Source organism: Thamnophis elegans, chromosome 8 (assembly GCF_009769535.1).
Source record: "Thamnophis elegans isolate rThaEle1 chromosome 8, rThaEle1.pri, whole genome shotgun sequence".
In the NCBI taxonomy this organism is placed as follows: domain Eukaryota; kingdom Metazoa; phylum Chordata; class Lepidosauria; order Squamata; family Colubridae; genus Thamnophis; species Thamnophis elegans.
Genome location: NC_045548.1, coordinates 5,781,455 through 5,802,100, shown reverse-complemented (window position 1 = coordinate 5,802,100; position 20,646 = coordinate 5,781,455). Strand labels below are relative to the sequence as shown.

At 42.2% G+C, this 20,646-nt stretch overlaps 1 protein-coding gene across 1 annotated transcript in view; it reads left to right on the top strand.

Moving 5' to 3' along the window:
* Positions 1 to 20,646, top strand: part of F13A1 (coagulation factor XIII A chain) — a 118,174-nt gene that overhangs the window by 13,019 nt on the left and 84,509 nt on the right. The window lies entirely within an intron of this gene.

The window sequence follows — 20,646 nt, the reverse complement described above, 5'->3', positions numbered from 1 at the left end:
CTCATTATAATTTATTCGTTAAAAATATAGTCTTTTTAAATTAAAAATATTTGTGTTCATATCTAATAATAATCGGGGAACCCAGAGTGGGATGGAGCCCACTTAAATGGCTGATATGAGTGTGTGTTGTGGCCGGGGTGGGGGTGGGGGCGCAATTATTTTATTGTTTTACTATTTTTTGTTTTTTAATTATTTTTATTTCTTTTATAATGTGTTTTTTTTCCTGTAAGCTGCCTTGAGTCACCATGAGCGAGTAGATTGCAATATAAATTTTCCAAATAAATAAATAAATAAAATATGTTTAATATTGTTATTTTTACATTATTCAATAAATAAATATCCTATGCCAGCATTATTTTAATTTTTAATATGGTGAATATTGATAATGTATAAGATCTGCAAATGAAAACTCTTTGCGGTCTTCCATAATTTTTAAAAGTGGGGAATGGAAAAGCACAATTTTAAGAAATACTGCCAAGATCAGAGGTGGTATTGAACCAGTGATATGTGGTGAGGTTAGGGTTAGGGTTAGGGACACAAAGCCAGTTGGGTGACTGGGCCAGTCACTCATTCTCAGCCCTAACAAGAATATCAAATGGCAAACCACTACTATAAATCATGCCATAAAACCGCATGGATTGCCCAGGCAGTTGCAAGGGGAAATCAAGATTGAATTGAAGGTTAAAGCCATCCTACTGTTAGGATTAACCACTTTTATAATTTTGTATGTTAATTTTTGAGTGCTCTAAATACCTTTAGAGCAGTGGGCCCTGATCTTTCTGGCAACAGGGGCCGGTTTTGTGGAAAACAATTTTTCCATGGACCAGACGGGAGATATTTTCTGTGCAGCTTCCATCCTGTGAATGTTCAGATCAAGGTTTGCTCACTCTCCTGCCAATGGGGTGGCCTGATTCCTAACAGGCCACGGACTGGTACCAGTCCATGAATAAGAGGGTTGGATACCGCTCAGTGGTGGGATTCAAATAATTTACCAACCAGTTCTCTGCCCTAATGACCAGCTGGGTAGGTAGGTGGGGCTCGGTGGTCATGTGATCATGTGGGTGTGACCAAGTCAATGTCACTCAGGTCGATGGGCACTTCGCCTTAGTTGTTACAATGTCATAAGGGTTAACTGGAGAGGCAGTTTCTGTAAGTGGGGCAATAAAGATCAGGCTAGAAACAACACTAGAATGTTTCCTTCCTGTCTTCCTTACAGGATTAGCCCTGTAAAGTGGGGAAAAACCAAAATGAGATTTCCTCCAACAATCGGTTCTCCGAACTGCTTAGAAAATTACCAACCGGTTCTCCTGAATAGGTGCGAACTGGCTGAATCCCACCACTGGTACCCCTGCTTTAGAGACATGCTGGAGCAGGGCGGGAAGAAATGGCATTTCTTTAATTTGTCTGCAACCATCGTTATCCTGACACTGATGAAGGAAGTTCCATTTAATAGTCATGAATAGGAACTATTTATATTTCTGCTCTCCATGAATTTGTCTGATATATTCATGGCTACATTTTATGGGAATCCTTACCATGCATTCATAGCAATCTATGATGCTTTTTGTAAAGTTTTTCCCCAGACTGAATTGATCATTTGTTGATTACTTAACATGTGATTCGTAGCTGAATGAAATAGGTGGCTCTTTTTGAAAAACATCTGTGTTATATTTAATTGGGTGCTATGAAGGCTCTGGATGTATTATTTCCAATACTTCTTTCACTTCTGCAAATAATCGGGTTAATGTTATGCTGATGAAAATTCACAGAAGAACTTGCATTATGATGGAAATAGATTGGTCAGTTTGTTTCACACCTAACTTGTTTTCACATGTGCTTATTCATAATTCAATTTTATCTTGTTTGCACATTAATGTGCATGAAGAAACAAATTCTTTCTCTTTCTCTCTCTCTTTCTGTATGTGTGTGTGTGTGTGTGTATGTATATGTATGTATGTATATATGTATGTATTTAGAGTCACAACCCCTGGTAAGCCTCAATTATGGGAGGAAGCCAACTGCTTCCATCATCTGTCAATCGGCTCGTCACAAGAGTCCATCACGACAGAAACCCAATATTTTTACTGTTGCCTTTGTTATATTTGTGTTTTTTATTTGTGCTGATAAATAAATAAAGGGAGACTAGTATAGATCTATTTCAAGCTATTTAGCTCTCATCAGCTAGCCATACCCTTACTGGGATTCGAACCTGTGCTGTATTGCATCTTAGGCAAACGTCTTAGCCATTAAGCCATTAGATCTATACTAGTCTCCCTTTATTTATTTATTAGCACAAATAAAAGACATATATACACACACACACACACACACACACACACACATACGCACACACACACATACTGTGCTTATATGTGTATATGTGTGTGTATGTGTGTGTTTGTGTGAAAGATTTTTGCAGCTCGAAGAGAAATCAGGATATATAAAACACATTTGTAAATATTTAATAATATTTTCAAATGCATTTTTCATGAAATAGGTTTTTCTAAATATATGTCACCTTTGCAGTTGTAAAAGATATTTTAACATAAAATATAATCTGCAAGTACACTTTTTAATCCTTTTAAAGCAGTGAATTATATTATGACATTTGGAAATCTGCGAAATCTTAAAGACTTTTCCCATGTGCAGATTAGGCCGGTTTGTATCAGAGTTTCCACGTCCTGGATCAGCAGGAAAACCTAGCTATCTACTATGACTTCCCCCCTGGATAGTCTCACGGGATGCCCTCCAGATGCCTGGCCATCAGCACGTCGGCTAAAGACATGATTGGGTTTGTAATTCCACATACCTGGAGGGCAAATAGTAGGGAAGGATCATCTATATCAAACTGTATCAACCTTAAGGCAAAAATCGCTGCACACTCTAAATGAGTTACTGATGCTAATTTTTCTTCGCAGTCCTTCTCCTGACCATTATAAACTCATCAAGAATTGGTTTTGAATTGACATTTAATTTATCTTCCTGGGCACTAGGTCCATTCGTGCATTTGAATTATTGATCTCTCCCTTTCTCTTGGTGCATATAATCATACAGCCATTTATTACGTCTGCTATTTATAAATAGGGCATATTTCGGTTTTATGTTTAGTTTTGGCGTAAAGACAGTTGTTTCCACAGTTTCTTCTCTTATGACTTTAGATTCCAGGGAGTATTAAAAAGAAGGGTGGCACCCCATGATGTCTTAAGGAAAAATGAAAGAATACACTTTGGTCTAGGGACTATGAGGTTTTCCCCACTTGCACTTAATCACAACCTAATCTTAACATCACAACACCTTGTTTCTGCCTTGTCCCCTAAGCATGGAGTCGCTTTCATCTTTATTTATTTTATTTATTTAGTTTGTCAAACCTGTACAAGATAACAGGTATAAGTATAAACATGGACAAAGGAAATGAGTACAAATAAATGGGGACAGTAATAGCAGTTATAGCAATAGCAGTTAGACTTATATACCGCTTCATAGGGCTTTCAGCCCTCTCTAAGCGGTTTACAGAGTCAGCATATTGCCCCCAACAATCCGGGTCCTCATTTTACCCACCTCGGAAGGATGGAAGGCTGAGTCAACCTTGAGCCGGTGAGATTTGAACCACTGAACTACAGATAGCAGTCAGCTGAAGTGGCTGCAATACTGCACTCTAACCACTGCGCCACCTTGGCTCGAGTAGACAGGGATGATAGGCATGCTGGTGCACTTATGCACGCCCCCTTTACGGACTTCTTAGGAATGGGGTGAGGTCCACGGTAGACAATTTAAGGTTGAAGCTGTGGGGGTTTGAGGATGTAACAATGGAATCAGGTAGAGCATTCCAGGCATTGACCACTCTGTTGCTGAAGTCGTATTTTCTGCAATCGAGTTTGGAGCGGTTTACCTTGAGTTTGTATCTCTTGTTGGCCCATCTATTATTGAGGTTGAAGCTGAAGTAGTCATTGACAGGCAGGATGTTGTAGCAGACAATTTTGTGTACTATGCTTCGGTCAAACCGTAGGCGGCGTAGTTCCAGGTTGTCCAAGCCCAAAATTTCGAGCCTGGTGGCATAAGGGACTCTATTGTGAGTAGAGAAGTGGAGCACTCTTCTCGTGAAATACCTCTGGAATGGCTCAATTGTATTAATGTCCGATATGCAGTGTGGGTTTCAAGCTGTATTCGAGAATTGGTCTGGCAAAGGTTTTATATGCCCTAGTTTACAGTACAATATTAACAGAGAAGAAATTAGGTTAACAACTTTTAATGCCTTTTTGGCAATGCTGCTAAGCTCTGGGGCTTAGATTATTAGAAATGAATACTCCAGAGGTGGGTTCCTACCAGTTCGCACCTATTCGGTAGAACCGGTTTGTCAAATCTACCGAACCGGTTAGAAGAGGTTCCACCAGTGGCCCCGGAAAGCAGGCCACACCTACAGAAGAGGTTCCAAAAACTTTTGAAACCCACCACTGGAGTACTTCTAGGTTCTTGACAGAGTGAGGGTCATCTACGCAGTCATATCTGCCCATCTGGTATTTGGTGTTCTGATTTTTGTCATTTTATAAACACAAATTTCATTTGTATTTGTTCTGATCTTGTCCTCAGGCCATGAGTGACAGAGGCTTACGTCAACTGTATTACAAAAGTTATTCCATTACCAGGAGAGTCACCAGCTACATCAAAGGCTTTGTTATCTATTATCTTGAAGGCAAGTCAGGTGATGGGCAGATTCTCAGGACAGAAACAATAGCATCAGGATATATATTAGCAATGGGAGAGCAATTTTTTTTTTTTGCTGATTTAGTTTTCTGCTGACTCAACGATGAGGGAGAATAAATCTAATAAAATGGAGAAGTTGTCCACAGTAGTTCACACCCTGTCTCTGGCCTGGCCTGAACAAAACAAATCAAAGTATTGATTATTGTTAATTTTAATTTGCATTCTTTTAAAAAAATGAGTCATTGTTAATTTTAATTGGGTTTGGGGATATCCTATTTAATTTCTTTTTAACTTTTGTAGTATGTGTTTCTTTTAATGTTGTACGCCGCCCTGAGTCCTTGGGAGAAGGGCGGCATATAAATCGAATAAACCTCAAACCTCTCTAGCACCCTAGATTTTCATAATAAATTTCTGGTTAGACTCCTTCCTCTTTCATTTATCTCTTCCATCTTCAGGGTTGCACTAGAATTTTGATTACCAAACCAAACCTGGCTTTGTCCTGTCTCAGCCTGAGCAGCTTTCAGATGTGCGGACTTCAATTCCAACATGCTGGCTAGAGGGAATTCTGGGAAGTGAAGTTCACACAACTTAAAAGTTGTTGAGGCTGAGAAACACTGTGCTAGAGGTTGGGGGAAATAGAAGATACAATATGGTGCAGAAGACTAGAAACTTGAGGATGTCCAATGCATTTTTGCCGTTGTCTCTCAGTAGCTTTCTTCCAAGGTCGGTAAAATGAGGACTCAGATTGTTGGGGGGGAAATATGCTGACATTGTAAACCTCTTAGAGAGGGCTGTAAAGCACTATGAAGTGGTATATAAGTCTAAATGCTATTGCTGTTTTCACGGCGGGTGTCTTGCTGAGTTCAGGTGTATCTAGTGTAAAACCTTTGTTACTTCTTGCAGGAGATGATAATGTTGTTCAATGGCAGGCTAGCACAGAAGCTTGTATGCAACTCAAGGCTTTTTGCTTTCCTTCCTATTTTCCAGGATATGCGAAACAAAAGATATAGAATTATCTGCAATAATCCTAATACGAAAAATTATGAGATATTAGTCCTGTCTCTACTATTGCTGTTAGTAATGGAATTGATGAGACAGAATGGGGTTTCCGAAGTTGTACCTCGTTTTGTTAAGGGTATATTACTGTCAGTGGTGGGTTTCAAATTTTTTTAGAACCTCTTCTGTAGGTGTGGCTTGCTTTGTGGGAGTGGCTTGCTGGCCATGTGACCGGGTGGGAGTGGCTTGCCGGCCATGTGACTGGGTGGGTATGGCCAACTTGTAAAATGTGGTGAAACTCACTTAACAACCCTCTTGCTTAGCAACCAAAATGTTGGCTCAGGAACTCTGGCATTGAAGTGTGGAAGTCTTAAAGCTGTAAAGTTACAAGACCCTTGCACCCCTAACCCTTTAGAAAAAAACCCCAGGGGTGTTCAAACTGGACAGTTTTAAGACTTGTGGACTTCAACTCCCAGAATTCCTCCTCTCGCTCTTCATCTTGATGATGTGCAGACGGGCGGGGGGGAGGGAGCTGGAACCGGTTCTAAACGGCCCTGTAGATTTGTGGAACCTCTTCCATAGAAGAGCTTAGAACTGGCAGGAACCCACCCCTGATTACTGTACTAAAATGCTATAGCTTTATTTGGGATCATTAGAAATTTTTTAAATTTTACTGTTTACTGACATGAACTCTAAGGGCAGAATGGATTTGTTATCAGCTTCTTCATCAGCTCCCTTAGCAGAAGTGGGTTCCTACCGGTTCACCTGGTCCGGTAGGAACCGGTAGTGGAATGGCGGCCTGGTTCACGGAAACTGACAGCAACCTAGGCCTGCCACACCCCTGAAGTGGTGTTTTTGAGTTCTGCACATGCGCAGAACAATTTTAATTGAACTGCATATGTGCCCATCCAGCACACACATGAGTGAGAGCCGAGGTGGTGCAGTGGTTAGGGTGCAGTACTGCAGGCCACTTCAGCTGACTGTTATCTGCAGTTCAGCGGTTCAAATCTCACCGGCTCAAGGTTGACTCAGCCTTCCATCCTTCCGAGGTGGGTGAAATGAGGACCCAGACTGTGGGGGCAATATGCTGACTCTGTAAACTGCTTAGAGAGGACTGCAAGCCTTATGAAGCGGTATATAAGTCTAATAAATAAATAAATAAATAAATAAATAAATAAATAAATAAATAAATAAATAAATGGCAATAAAACCAGCCAGAATCCACCCCTGTCCCTTAGATATTAAACTTGTACAGATTTGGAAGAGTCTCATATGTTTAGAACACCAGACAGCATCATTCTGACAAAAGAAATCAATGATGTTTTAACTAAATATGCGTAACAACAGAGGCAGGAGCGATATCAAGAAATAAAGAATATCTTGGCAAGTAGGATAATTTCTTTCCTTTTAACAACCTTGTAATCCCTTGCTTCGGGGTGGGGTCACAGCAACTGAACGGAGCTGAGCATTTACCGAATGGATGCCCTTCCTGATGCCTGTGTGGAGTTCGTAGCAGATATTTTTCTTTACGTGCCAGGTGAGAGAAATATCTGATGCTACCCAGGATCAAACTCACAGCCTTCTGATAGTGAGGCAAGAGCTCTAGGACATCATGCTGCGCAAGTAGGAGAATATAATCTCAAAAAGAAAAATGTGTGAGTGTGTGTGAGTGTGTGTAAAATCAGGTAAGAGGTGAAGTGGAGCAATAGGGCGAGGTATGATTATAACCACATGCATTCTTTGTTGATTGTCAGCCTTTGTTCTCAGCGTTGTACACTTATTAAAGGCACAAATATTTGTGCACGCGCACACCCCATAAATAGCCAAAGTGTCCCAAATTGCACTCAAGAATTAAAGACATATGGAAAGGGCTGTGAATTGCACAAAAGCTTTGGCTGAAAAAAAAAATGCACCGAATTCCAGCCAAGGAATAAAACAATTAAATGTATTTGTAATGGCTTATTTTGCATGATTGATGATCCTCTTGGTAGTCGTGTCAGGCCATTTCCACAAAGCGTTGGCACCAGGCCTGGATTGGTACCACACACCCTTATGAGTCCTTGACATCAGCTGAGCCAATTTATTCCACCTAACTACTACAGCTCAAGAGGAACTGGGGAAAAAAACACACATTTTGAAACGGAGGACATGGGAACACGATTTATTTGTGCATAGTATCTCCTACATCATCACCTTTCCAGTTTCTTTCACTCTCCCTATTCCCTGCAGCCGCTAGTTATGTAGTACCCTAACTTTTGGGTTCCTAACTAGGATAAAAGAATGCTTTAGAACTCACATCCACATGCAAATTAGGTGAGGTGAGGCAAGGACAGGGTTGGGGAAGAGGCATTGGTAGAATGCTGATTTTTTTGTACTTCCCTTTTGGTCAGCTGCAGAGCAGATCCAGGTTCTGCAGCCTTAAAAAAAACTATTCACTGGCTTTACTTTAAAAGAACAAAAAAAATGAGGCATGGGAGTTGAGATAGAAAGCAAAACACCCCCTGCAATCTACTCAGTCCATGCAAATGAATTCTTGGAACCTGCATAAATTAAGGAATTTAGTTGCTTCCAACCCTTTTGTGACTCCTGGCAAATGAGAAGATTTGGAGACATCTAGTTTCTTTTGTTTAGAGTTGCTGGGTTCCAATTCATTTAGATTTTACTGTAAACTAGACATGGTTTAGGTTTAGGTTTATTAGATTTATATGCTGCTGTTCTCCCAAGGACTCAGGGCGGCGTACAACATTAAAAGAAACACATAATACAAAAGTTTAAAAAAATTAAATAGAATATCCCAAACAAACTCAATTAGAATTGACAATAACATTTTTTTAAAAAATTCAAATTAAAATTAACAGTGATCAATAATTTATTTTGTTTTGTTCAGGCCAGGCTGGCTTGCTGGAAAAGCCGACTTTTTAGGGCGCGTCGGAAGGACCAGAGGTTGGGGATTATACGAAGCTCCAGGGGCAGCTCATTCAAAAGGGAAGGCACTCCCACAGAGAAGGCTGCCCCACTGGGGGTCGCTAGCCGACACTGTCTGGCTGACAGCACCCTGAGGAGGCCAACTCTTTGGGATCGTACTGGACAGTGGGAGGCTACTGGTGGCAGTAGGTGGTCTCGCAGGTATCCTGGGCCTAAGCCATGGAGCGCTTTAAAGGTCATAATTAGTACCTTGAATCACACCCGGAAGACAACCGGCAACCAGTGCAGGCTGCCTAAAAGGGGCGTAACATGGGAGCACCTAGGTGCCCCCATGATCACCCACGCAGCCTAATTCTGGACCAGTTGAAGCCTCCGGGTGTTCTGGTAGCATGGTAGTATGAACCTGGCTAGGGATTAATATATACCTATTTGTTCTGACCCCCCTCGTCCCACACCAAAGCACGCCGAGCCAAAGACACTTTACGGAATTTATTAACAGACAGACAGGTCCTTGGCAGCAATCCAGCACAGACAAGCCTTGGCAGCAATCCAGCCTGCCAAGCTAACACTACAGTTCTCCAACATTAGTTAATGCGTTGACTCCTGCAAAAGGGGCGTGTGCACAAGCATTCCTTTTATAGTCTTTAAGAGGAGCCTAATTACCACCAGCTGAGTGCAATTACCTCCTGTAACTGCGCAACTGTTCCTGACGGCTATTAGCTCTCCAGTGCCGGGCATCTAGGAACAACTCCCTTGGCTCCTCCCCACTGCTGACGTCCGGATCACACTCTTGTCTCCTCCCCACTGGTCCAAGGCTCAGGCGCCTCCTGGTGGCCAACCAGCCTCTCTGCGCCCTGCTCGGAGTTGGAACCCTGTCCAGGGTCCTCCACATCCTCCAGAGCCGACTCATAGGGCCCCTCGCTGTCTGAGTCTGGTGGCAGCTCCAATGGCGCCTGATGGGCCACAACACCTATTATATATTGTTGCCTGTCCTTGGGGCCCCGGTGTCAGTTCTTTTATGTGCTGTAGTGACTGGAGGCTAAGCTCAGTTTCTTGTGGTTGTAAAATTTACAGTGTAAATCTTATCAACAATCGCTGAATAACCTTCTCCCGTACCAGCTTCAAATATTTGAGCAGAAGCTGAAACACTTTGTAGCTCTTCCTTCACGCAGGAGGAGAAGAATGAACTGGCCCTCTCTGACACTGTTCTCATTCAAACCTGCCAATCACATCCTGTGTCGCTCATGTGATCAAAGACAGGGGAATCTTTAAAAGAAGTCATTTCAGATAACATTTGGTGAGATCCGGATGCTTACCCACAGGGAATCCATATCCCAAGTACAAATTGGACTATCTTCTGGTGATCTATGAGGAATGGTTAGAAAAGTGGTTGAAAATAACATTGCCACCAATGTAAGGTGGTTATACAAGTAGGTTTCAATTTGTGCAGTTAATAAATCCCATGAAATGATTGCATTATTTGAATTTGCACTATTCCAAGTGATATTTCTATGGAAAATAGGGTAATTGGTTCCAGCTTGGCATAAATAGGCAATTAAAATGTTTAAATAAATCTTTATATATTTATCAATGAAATAACAGTAAAAGAAGATAAACCCATATCCAAAGGATAGCTTCTATTTCCTCTATTTTGCTGCAGTTCTTCAAAATGAGCCTTTTCTTTTTTGAGTCTCCTTCCCCCCATTTTTGCACAAATTGTGATTAGCATCTAAAACCCAACTGGCAACTTCATATGCACTAGTTTTATCCATGTGCTGTCTAGTCTCACACTAATTGTATTTTGGTTTGCACCACTGGTGGGATTCAAATAATTTAACAACCGGTTCTCTGCCCTAATGACCAGCTGGGTAGGCGTGGCTTGGTGGTCATGTGACTGGGTGGGCATGGCCAACTCAACATCACTCAGGTCGATGGGCGCTTCGCCTTAGTTGTTACAATGGTAATAAGGGTTAACCGGAGAGGCAGTTTCTGTAAGCAGGTCAATAAAAATTAGGCTAGAAACAACACCAGAATGTTTCCTTCCTGCCTTCTTTACAGGATTAGCCCTGCAAAATGGGGGAAAAACAAAAGGAGATTTCTTCCAACAATCGGTTCTCCGAACTGCTTAGAAAGTTACCAACCGGTTCTCCCGAATAGGTGCGAACTGGCTGCATCCCACAACTGGTTTGCACTGAATGTGACTTCTTATCAATTTATAAATTGCAAAATTTCAAATATAATAGTTGGAAAAAACACAGAAGAGAGCAACCAAATTGGATGGTCTTACAACTTCCTAAAATAATCAAGAGTATGAAAAGGTTCTTTAACTTAGAAAAAATGAAGAGACACCGTAGAGGCATATAAAACCATATACATCATCGAATAAGGGAATTTTTTTCACCGTCAAGAATGCTAGGATATTGATAGAATAGGAAAAACAAAGTCCGCCTCTTTACCATCCATGCTCTTGATTTTAACCTTTCGTTTAATTGTTGTTAACCTTAGTTTTAATGTTTTTAAATGTATGCCTTTATGTTATTGTGACACCATCAAAGCTGAACATAGAAAAAGTCAAGAGAAGTAGTGCAAGAGTGGAAGATGTGGAGAAACCTTGCCCATAGAATTGCCAAGAGTGCAGTGGTGGGTTTCAAAAATAGTTCGAACCTACTCTGTGGGTGTGGCCTCCTTTGTGGGAGTGGCTTGCCGCCCATGTGACCGGATGGGAGTGGCTTGCCGCCCATGTGACCGGATATGAAGATGGCGGCGACACTTGTCAGAACCACCTTAAATTACCTCACACACAGCACTGGCATGCATAAGAATATGATGTAAACTTGTTTTTTAAAAGGCATCTTTGGTTTGCGTTAAAACAACTTCAACACACGCAATGTTCTGATTGCACCACAAACGCAGTAGTCATCCTTACCTTTCACAGAGGCACTGGGTTTTATAAATATGAGCATGATAGTGTAGAATAATCATATCCAAGGACCAGTGGTGGGTTTCAAAAAATTTTGGAACCTCTTCTGTAGGTGTGGCCTGCTTTCCGGGTCCACTGGTGGAACCTCTTCTAACCGGTTCGGTAGATTTGACGAACCGGTTCTACCGAATAGGTGCGAACTGGTAGGAACCCATCTCTGCAAGAGTGGGACCCGACTGAAAAGATACCATCCTCATTATCATCATGTTATTGTAAGCCACCCAGAGACACTCGGGACAGAGAGGCAGGCAACATATAAATTTAATAAATGAAATATTGGGTCATTATCTGGTTTACTGAAAGGAGATATAAGAAGAGACAGGCTAAAGCACTACTCCACACAATGCACAATTCACAAGTAGAATTCATTATTACAAGGGATGGTGATGACCACTTAACTTGGATCAATTTGCAAAGAATTAGGCATACAGGTAATCCTTGAATTATGACTACAATTGAGCCCAACATTTCAGTTGTTATTTATTAAGTGAATTTCACCCCATTTTATGACCTTTCTTGCCAGTTGTTGAGTGAGTCTTTCCAGATGATTGTCATGTCCCCAGATATAATATACTGTTGTTGTTCTCTGGCCCCATTTAGTGGCCAGGGCCAAATACCAATCTGTTGTGGCCCAGCAGGAGCTCTTGGAGCTGCCACCAGACTCCGACAGTGAGGGGCCCTATGAGTTGGCTCTGGAGGATGTGGAGGACCCTGGACAGGGTTCTGACTCCGAGCAGGGTGCAGAGAGGCTGGTTGGCCACCAGGAGGCACCTGAGCCTTGGACCAGTGGGGAGGAGACAAGGGAGAGTGAGCTGGAGGCCAGTAGTGAGTTGTTCCTGGATGCACGCCATCGAAGAGCTAATAGCCGTCAGGAACAATTATGCAATTACAGGAGGTGATTGCACTCAGCTGGTGGTCATTAGGCTCCTCTCCAGACTATAAAAAGGCTACTTGTGCACACGCCCCTCTTTGCAGAAGTCAACACAGAATCGAATGTTGGAGAACTTTGTGTGAGCTTAGCAGGCTGGATTGCTGCCAAGCCTTATCTGTGTTTATTGCTGCCCAAGCTTGTTTGTGCCGGTTTGCTGCCAAGGACCTGTTTGCCTGTTAATTAAATGCCGTAATTTATCTCTGGCTTGGAGTGTGCTTTGGTGTGGAACGAGGGGGGTCAGAACACAATCTGTATTGTTTGGAAGCTGACAAGGCCCTTTAAGGATCATCTACCCATAAAACCTCACTCTTAAAACAAATGCATCCTGGGAAGCCAGACTCCATTTCCTTCAACATTCGAAAGAAACAGAAGCACTAGGAAGAATCAGTTTCAGTTTCAGTTTCAGTTCCTTTATTTATATGCCTAAGAATCCAGCCTAATTCGTGGCACATGTTCATCTGAGGACAAAAATCCACATCCTGTATGCCCAGCATTGCTGGTGAGATTTATATTTATCTGTATTTGTTTATTGTTACCCTCACCATCAACTCAACTCTGCTTATTTTGTATTTGGATTCTTATTGTATGTATTTGAGCCATGGTGGCGCAATGGTTAAAATGCAGTACTGCAGGCTACTTCTGCTGACTGCCTGCAATTTGGCAGTTGAAATCTCACCGGGCTCAGGGTTGACTCAGCCTTCCATCCTTCCGAGGTCGGTAAAATGAGGACTCATATTGTTGTTGGGGGCGATATGCTGGCTCTGTAAACACTTAGAGAGGGCTATAAAGCATGTCAAGTGGTATGTAAGTCTAAGTGCCATTGCTATTTCTATTTTTTCCAGTTTCACCCATCCTGCTCCTTTAATAAAGCATCCAGATCTACACACACGATCAGTTTTATGGGAGGTTTTAGCTGCATGTCAAGCTGCACACAGAGTAATGTGTATGAGGGGGGGGGAAAAAACCCTGATGTGAACATAATAATGTGCAGGAGGAAAAACTGAATAGGATTCTTGAATCTTACACCCTGGAGAGACCTTCTCCTTTAGGGTTTTTTTTTTAAAAAATCATCATTTTCTATTGCTTGCTCAAGTTGATATCAAAAGAGTTGGGCAAGATCTATAAATAGTGTATCCTTATCAACGGCAATGTGTTTGCACTCTGAGTAGACCGCCTTCCCAAATTGGTAAGAAAGATATACTTTTTTCCCTCCTTTCAGAGTATCCACAAGAGAAATCAAGAAGAGGCAAATGGCACAAGCTCCTCTTTCTCTTTTGCAACATGCCTTGTAAGGTGATGCCACACATGAAAGGGGTGGAGCTTATGGCCCAGCACTGCATTAATATAATGTTGTGTTGTGGCCCAGCAGGAGCCGTTGGATCTGCCAACAGACTCTGACAGCGAGGGTCCCTATGAGTCGGCTCTGGAGCATGTGGAGGACCCTGGACAGGGTTCCAACTCTGAGCAGGGCGCAGAGAGACTGGTTAGCCACCAGGTGGCGCCTGAGCCTTGGACCAGTGGGGAGGAGACAAGGGAGAGTGATCCAGAAGCCAGCAGTGAGTTGTTCCTGGATGCACACCATCAAAGAGCTACTAGGCGTCAGAAACAATTACGCAATTATGGGAGGTAATGGCGCTCAGCTGGTGGTCATTAGGCTCCTCTCCAGACTATAAAAAAGACTGCTTGTGCACACGGCCCTCTTGCAGAAGTCAACGCATTGACTAAAGAGAACTGTTGTAACTAACTTAAGCGGTATATAAGTCTAATAAATAAATAGATAAATAAATAACTTGGCAGGCTGGATTGCTGCCAAGGTATGTCTGAGTTGCTGCCAAGGTTCTTATCTGTTTGTTTGCTTGGCTTTCAGCCACCGAGATTTTGGTCTTGCTATTAAAGTACATTCTAGTTAAGCTCGTCTCGGCTTTTGTTACTAGACGGAGGAGGGGGTCAGAACAATTTTTTATATTTACTTTATTATTTTCTTATTTACCATGCGTCTTTATTCTCAGTAGATCCGGTCAGCTAACAGTGTCAACATGAAAAGCCTCAAAGCTCCAAATCCTTAAAAAGAAAAGATAAAAGTCAAACATTTTTTTTTAAACAAAAGCATTGTGAGGTTTCCTCTATAATACCTTTTCTCCAATGTACACTGAGTTATTACTGAAAAAAAACCTGTGCAAACACTGAAGAGAGCTTTTGCTTCAGTGCCTTAAGCAAATCACTTTCTTCAAAACTTGTCCGTGTAATAATAATAGTTTCTTCGGGTTGCTTGGAGGCTTATTCCAACTACTGAAGCCTTCCAGGCGAGGGTTCAATGGGATGCACAGTGCTTCATTGCAGTGAACAATGTCACCATCACACTTTGCCAAAGCAAATCAACTTTCTGAGCAAGAGAAGCAGAACCGAGCCAATGGAAGCAGTTCTCAACTTACGACCCTTCATTTACCACATGGGACTGAAACAGCGACTTACAACTGGTCCTTGCACTTTCAAACACGCGATCCAAATTCGGTTGCCTGACAGTTCTGCAAAGAGGGCCATGTGCACAAGTAGCTTTTTATAGTCTGGAGAGGAGCCTAATGACCACCAGCTGAGCACAATCACCTCCTGTAATTGCGTAATTGTTCCTGACGCTAGTAGCTCTTCGATGGTGTGCATCCAGGAACAACTCACTACTGGCCTCCGGCTCACTCTCCCTTGTCTCCTCCCCACTGATCCAAGGCTCAGGTGCCTCCTGGTGGCCAACCAGCCTCTCTGTGCCCTGCTTGGAGTCGGAACCCTGTCCAGGGTCCTCCACATCCTCCAGAGCTGACTCATAGGGCCCCTCGCTGTCGGAATCTGGTGGCAGCTCCAACGACACCTGCTGGGCCACAACAGATTTTGTCTCCAGGCCTTTAATCATCTTAGTTGCTCTTCTTTACAACTAAAAAACCATCTTTTTTGTAATGTGGTGATTGAAACTAGATGCAATATTCCAGTATTTGAAAATTGGCGGGCTACTTGGATGATAGCAACATAATTACACCAATCTTGGATGGGGATTATGAAGCTGTTTTAATTTCTCTGTTTATGTGTATGACAGATATGCTAAAGGTACTGTAGGTAACAAATGGAGGTAACAATTAATGATGATTCAGTACTGCACTGACAAGCACTGTGCTATAAATGTAGAGTTCAGTTGTACCCAGTCTGAAAGCGTGAGCTTCCCTGCTTATTTCTGCCTAACCATATTAGAAAGCATGACACAATTGTGCATTAAATCGACATATTTGTTTTTCCTAGCTTAGCAGCTGGCATGCAAGATTTCTGTGAATATGTGTGCTCCATTCATTTTAGGAAACATGGCTTAACGGTCATAAATAATTCTTCCTTCAAAGGATTTCTGTTAGGATTTGTCTGTTAGAGAAGAGGAACAATTTATTGTATTGTGTAAATGTGGTGTACGTCTAAGTTTTGTGTGTGTGTGTATTTTACATGTTTGTTAATAAAAAATAAAAAAGTTACTTAAATATTTGGAGTATTTTAGTTACTTGCTGTTTCACATTGGTTGAAAATGATACCATGCTATCAAGAAAGTATTTATTCCTTTCCATAAATTCACTTTCTGGGTAGTAAGCCAGTACTTTCAGAGTACTACCCTTATACAAACATTTTCTAAATTAGCAGTTACACATAATTTTGTGTCTAAACTTTCCTTCTGCTTAGGGATTCTTTGGTAAGGATATAGTATTGGATGTAATACTAGTCCTAGGAGGGCTATTCCATATTCAAATCAGCTTATGGTACAAATCAGCTTACTGAGTAATTCCTGAAAAAAAAATGTATTAAGGCCTGGGGAAAAAGGAATGGAATCTATCTGACTCTTGAGGTTGAAAAGCTGTTCACTAGAAATAACAGTATTTTATTTGTATTTATTTATTTTGGAATTGTGCTGATATGGCTAATTTTTCTGAAAAAAAATCATAGTGTGAAGCATCATTTATTTCGTTTCTTCTTTTCATAAGTCCATCAGTACATATCTCAGACAATTTAAGCTATAGTGCGTCTTTATGAACCAACATATTTAAGAGTGCACTTTAAAATTGCACCTGAGGACATAAAATATGCACCATCATAAAACTGTGCAAAGACCTATATCCAATGGCTATCCTAATCTGGCTGCTTGGCATTGCCTGTATGGCATATTTCCTGATGAATATGCAAGAAGTGGTAAGCTTAGGTTAATTGCTTTTTTATGTGTGTGCTTATGAATAGGAAGGAAGATAGGATTCCTGTTCCTTTTAATTACTGCACATAGATATTACAATTAAGTGAATAGCAGTTATGGTCAGAGAGTGAAATAAGATGATGCTACTAAACAACAGGAATAACAAAATGTATATTTTTCGTTTGGAGCATTTTTGATCCCTCTTCAGCCAAACTTATAGCAATAGCAATAGCAGTTAGACTTATATACCGCTTCATAGGGCTTTCAGCCCTCTCTAAGCGGTTTACAGAGTCAGCATATCGCCCCCACAGTCTGGGTCCTCATTTCACCCACCTCGGAAGGATGGAAGGCTGAGTCAACCCTGAGCCAGTGAGATTTGAACCGCTGAACTGCAGATAACAGTCAGCTGAAGTGGCCTGCAGTATTGCACCCTAACCACTGCGCCACCTCGGCTCTTTTACAATTAAGTGAATAGCAGTTATGGTCAGAGAGTAAAATAAGATGATGCTACTAAACAACAGGAATAACAAAATATATATTTTTCATTTGAAGCATTTTTGATCCCTCTTCAGCCAAACTTATAACAATAGCAATAGCAGTTAGACTTATATACCGCTTCATAGGGCTTTCAGCCCTCTCTAAGTGGTTTAAAGAGTCAGCATATCGCCCCCAACAATCCGGGTCCTCATTTTACCCACCTCGGAAGGATGGAAGGCTGAGTCAACCTTTGAGCCGGTGAGATTTGAACCGCTGAACTGCAGATAACAGTCAGCTGAAGTGGCCTGCAGTACTGCACCCTAACCACTGCGCCACCTCGGCTCATATCTATCAAACAATTAACTAAAATCAGTACAAGATTGTCCTTCGCTGTAAAAGCATACAACATAAGAGATGTACTATCAAAGGGAAAGACGAGAAAGGAGGAAAATACAAGTAGTCTTCAACTTATAACCAAAATTGGGACCCAAAGTTATGTTGTTAAGTGAAACATTTGTTAAATAGGTTTTGCCCCATTTTACCACCTTTCTTGCCATAGTTGTTAATGGGAATCACTGCAGTTGTTAAATTAGTAACACTGTTGTTAAGTGACTCTAGCTTCCCCGTTGACTTTGCTCTTCAGAAGCTCGCAAAAGCTGATCAGATGACCACGAGGATGGTGTAATGGTTGTAAAGATGAACCAGTTACAAAATGTCTGGATTGTGATCATGTGACCAAAGGGATGCTGCAACGGTCATGAGCAGTGGTGGGTTTCTTCCGGTTCGCACCGGTTCGGGAGAACCGGATGGTGAAATTTACCGATCCGGTGAGAGGAGGTTCGACCGGTGGACCCAGAAGTAACTTCCGGAATGCCTGCCCCGGCCCTGTTGCTCCTTGCTCCCCCTCGCCCATCCAGAAGCCGCTCCATCGCTCGCTCCCCCCCGCCCGTCCGCACTATCCTAGCCCAATTTGGTGTCAAGTCTCATACCTGGGAGTGGAGGTGGTGAACAGAGAAGCATGGAGAAGTCCAGCGACACAATCCACCAGAGAGCAGCAGAAAGCTCAGGAGTTTTCTCCTGGATTCCCCTCTGTTCTGCCTCCTCCGATCTCCCAAAGTTCTTTCTCCAGAGTGTGATAGCTTTCTCCTGGATTCCCCTCTGTTCTGCCTCCTCCGTTCTCCCAAAGTTCTTTCCCCAACATGTGATAAGCTTTGTCCTGGATTCCCCTCTGTCCTGCCTTCTCCGATCTCCCTAATTTCGGCCCTTAATCCTCCAGTTGTCTATTTTTGGGAGGTTTTCCCCTCTCTTCCCCCACCCCTTCATATGAGTCCCAAAATTTTTTGCCACATGGCTTGGGGGTGATGGTCATGTGACTGAGTGTGCATGAGTGACATCAAGTTGGCCATACCTGCTCGGTCACATGACTGCCAAGCTACGCCCACAAAATAGGCCACACCCACAGAATAGGTTCTAAGAAAATTTGAAACCCACCACTGGTCGTGAGTGTGAAAAACGGTCATAAGTCACTTTTTTCAGTGCCGTTGTAACCTTGCTCGCTAAATTTGTTTATTTATTTATTTATTTGAGCCGAGGTGGCGCAGTGGTTAGAGTGCAGTACTGCAGGCCATTTCAGCTGACTGTTAAGCTGCAGTTCGGCGGTTCAAATCTCACCGGCTCAAAGGTTGACTCAGCCTTCCATCCTTCCGAGGTGGGTAAAATGAGGACCCAGACTGTGGGGGCAATATGCTGACTCTGTAAACCGCTTAGAGAGGGCTGAAAGCCCTATGAAGCGGTATATAAGTCTAACTGCTATAACTGCTATTTATTTATTTGTTTGTTTGTTTGTTTGTTTGTTTGTTTGTTTGTTTGTTTGTCTTGTATGCCGCCCACTCCCGGAGGACTCCGAGCGGCTCACAAAAGACAAGGGAAAGGGGGGAACGAGACAAAAGCAACATATTAAAAACAAAACCAACATTCACAATTTCCGTGGAGGTAAATGCTTCTCAGCTCCCCCCAGCTGAACTGTTGTAAATTGAGGACTGCCTGTAGTTCAGTAAAAAGTCCGAGATTCGGATAGCATGAGTAGCAGGATGAAGGCCTTCAGATTTTAACTGGATCTGGAAAAAAATGCAGGGATACCCCTGATTAACTATTGATTTTGGCTGTTTTGGGTTTAAGGTCATACTAGATACCATATTAACTGCATGGAAGCCATTCATTGAAAACATGAAATGGATGCGGGATCTTGTTTATCCTCTGGGAATCATATTTTCATGAGGTATTCAGGTATTGGCCTCCCTGGCACTTTATATGTAAATATTTATTTGCCCAGTTTTATTCACTGCCAAAATGTGATTTTACACCGAGTGTTTTCCTACTAATTCTTTCTTTACAGCTGTTCAAAAGATTTCTCCAAAGAAACCCAGATATTATCACATCACCCTGTAATACACCCTTCTCACAATGTTACTCTAGTTATTCATCATTCTGTCGTATTTATTACATTTCTCGGACATGCCTGGAAGCCTGTTGTTTTAATGCTAGCTATGAAACATCCCTCACTGTAAAATAAATGAATCAAATGCTTGAAAGGTAGAGAGGGAAAAATAGGAATCTTATCATGTGTAAACATTTCCCCTAAAGCGGAAACATGCATCATTATGAGATTGTTTAGGTGCGGCTTCACAGAATAATTAAAAACAGAACCCAGTTATGTTTTAAATCTAATTTTTATGGTGGTGAACACCTGCTTTCAAAATATTACTTTAAGGATGAGAGCAAATATTTGCCAAAGGGGAGAACACAATAATGGCTAATGTGAGAATTCAGTTCCTCTTCTGCGTCTCTGTGCTCCCTCTGCTGTTTGAGAGGAGCAATTTTCCATTCTTGTACAGTGGCGGTGGGCACATGACAGCGAGGCTTACTACAGTGAAAACTGGCATCAGTGGAACTGGGATGCTGTTGCCTAGGGGTTCGATGCCTGCTCCTCTTTGCATCATTTAGATCAGGGGTCTCCAACCCTTGGCAACTTTAAGACTTGTGGACTTCAAGTCTTAAAGCTGTCAAGTTTAAACACCCCTGGGTTTTTTTTTTCTAAAGGGTTATTTGAATTTGAATTTGAATTTGTGTTTATTTGTATGCCGCCCTTTTCCCTGGGGGGACTCAGGGCGGCTCACAATCAAAAAAGGAAGGGGGAAACAGACTTTTACATATAGACAGTACATAATTAAAACGCAACATTCATACCATTCGGGCGGGACACAATCTTTAGCCCCAGGCCTGACGGGATAGCCAGATTCTAAGGGCTGTGCGGAAGGTCTGGAGGGTGGTGAGGGTACGAAGCTTCACGGGGAGATCATTCCATTGGGTCGGGGCAATCACCGAGAAGGCTCTCCTCCGCGTGGTGGCCAGTCGGCATTGGCCAGCGGA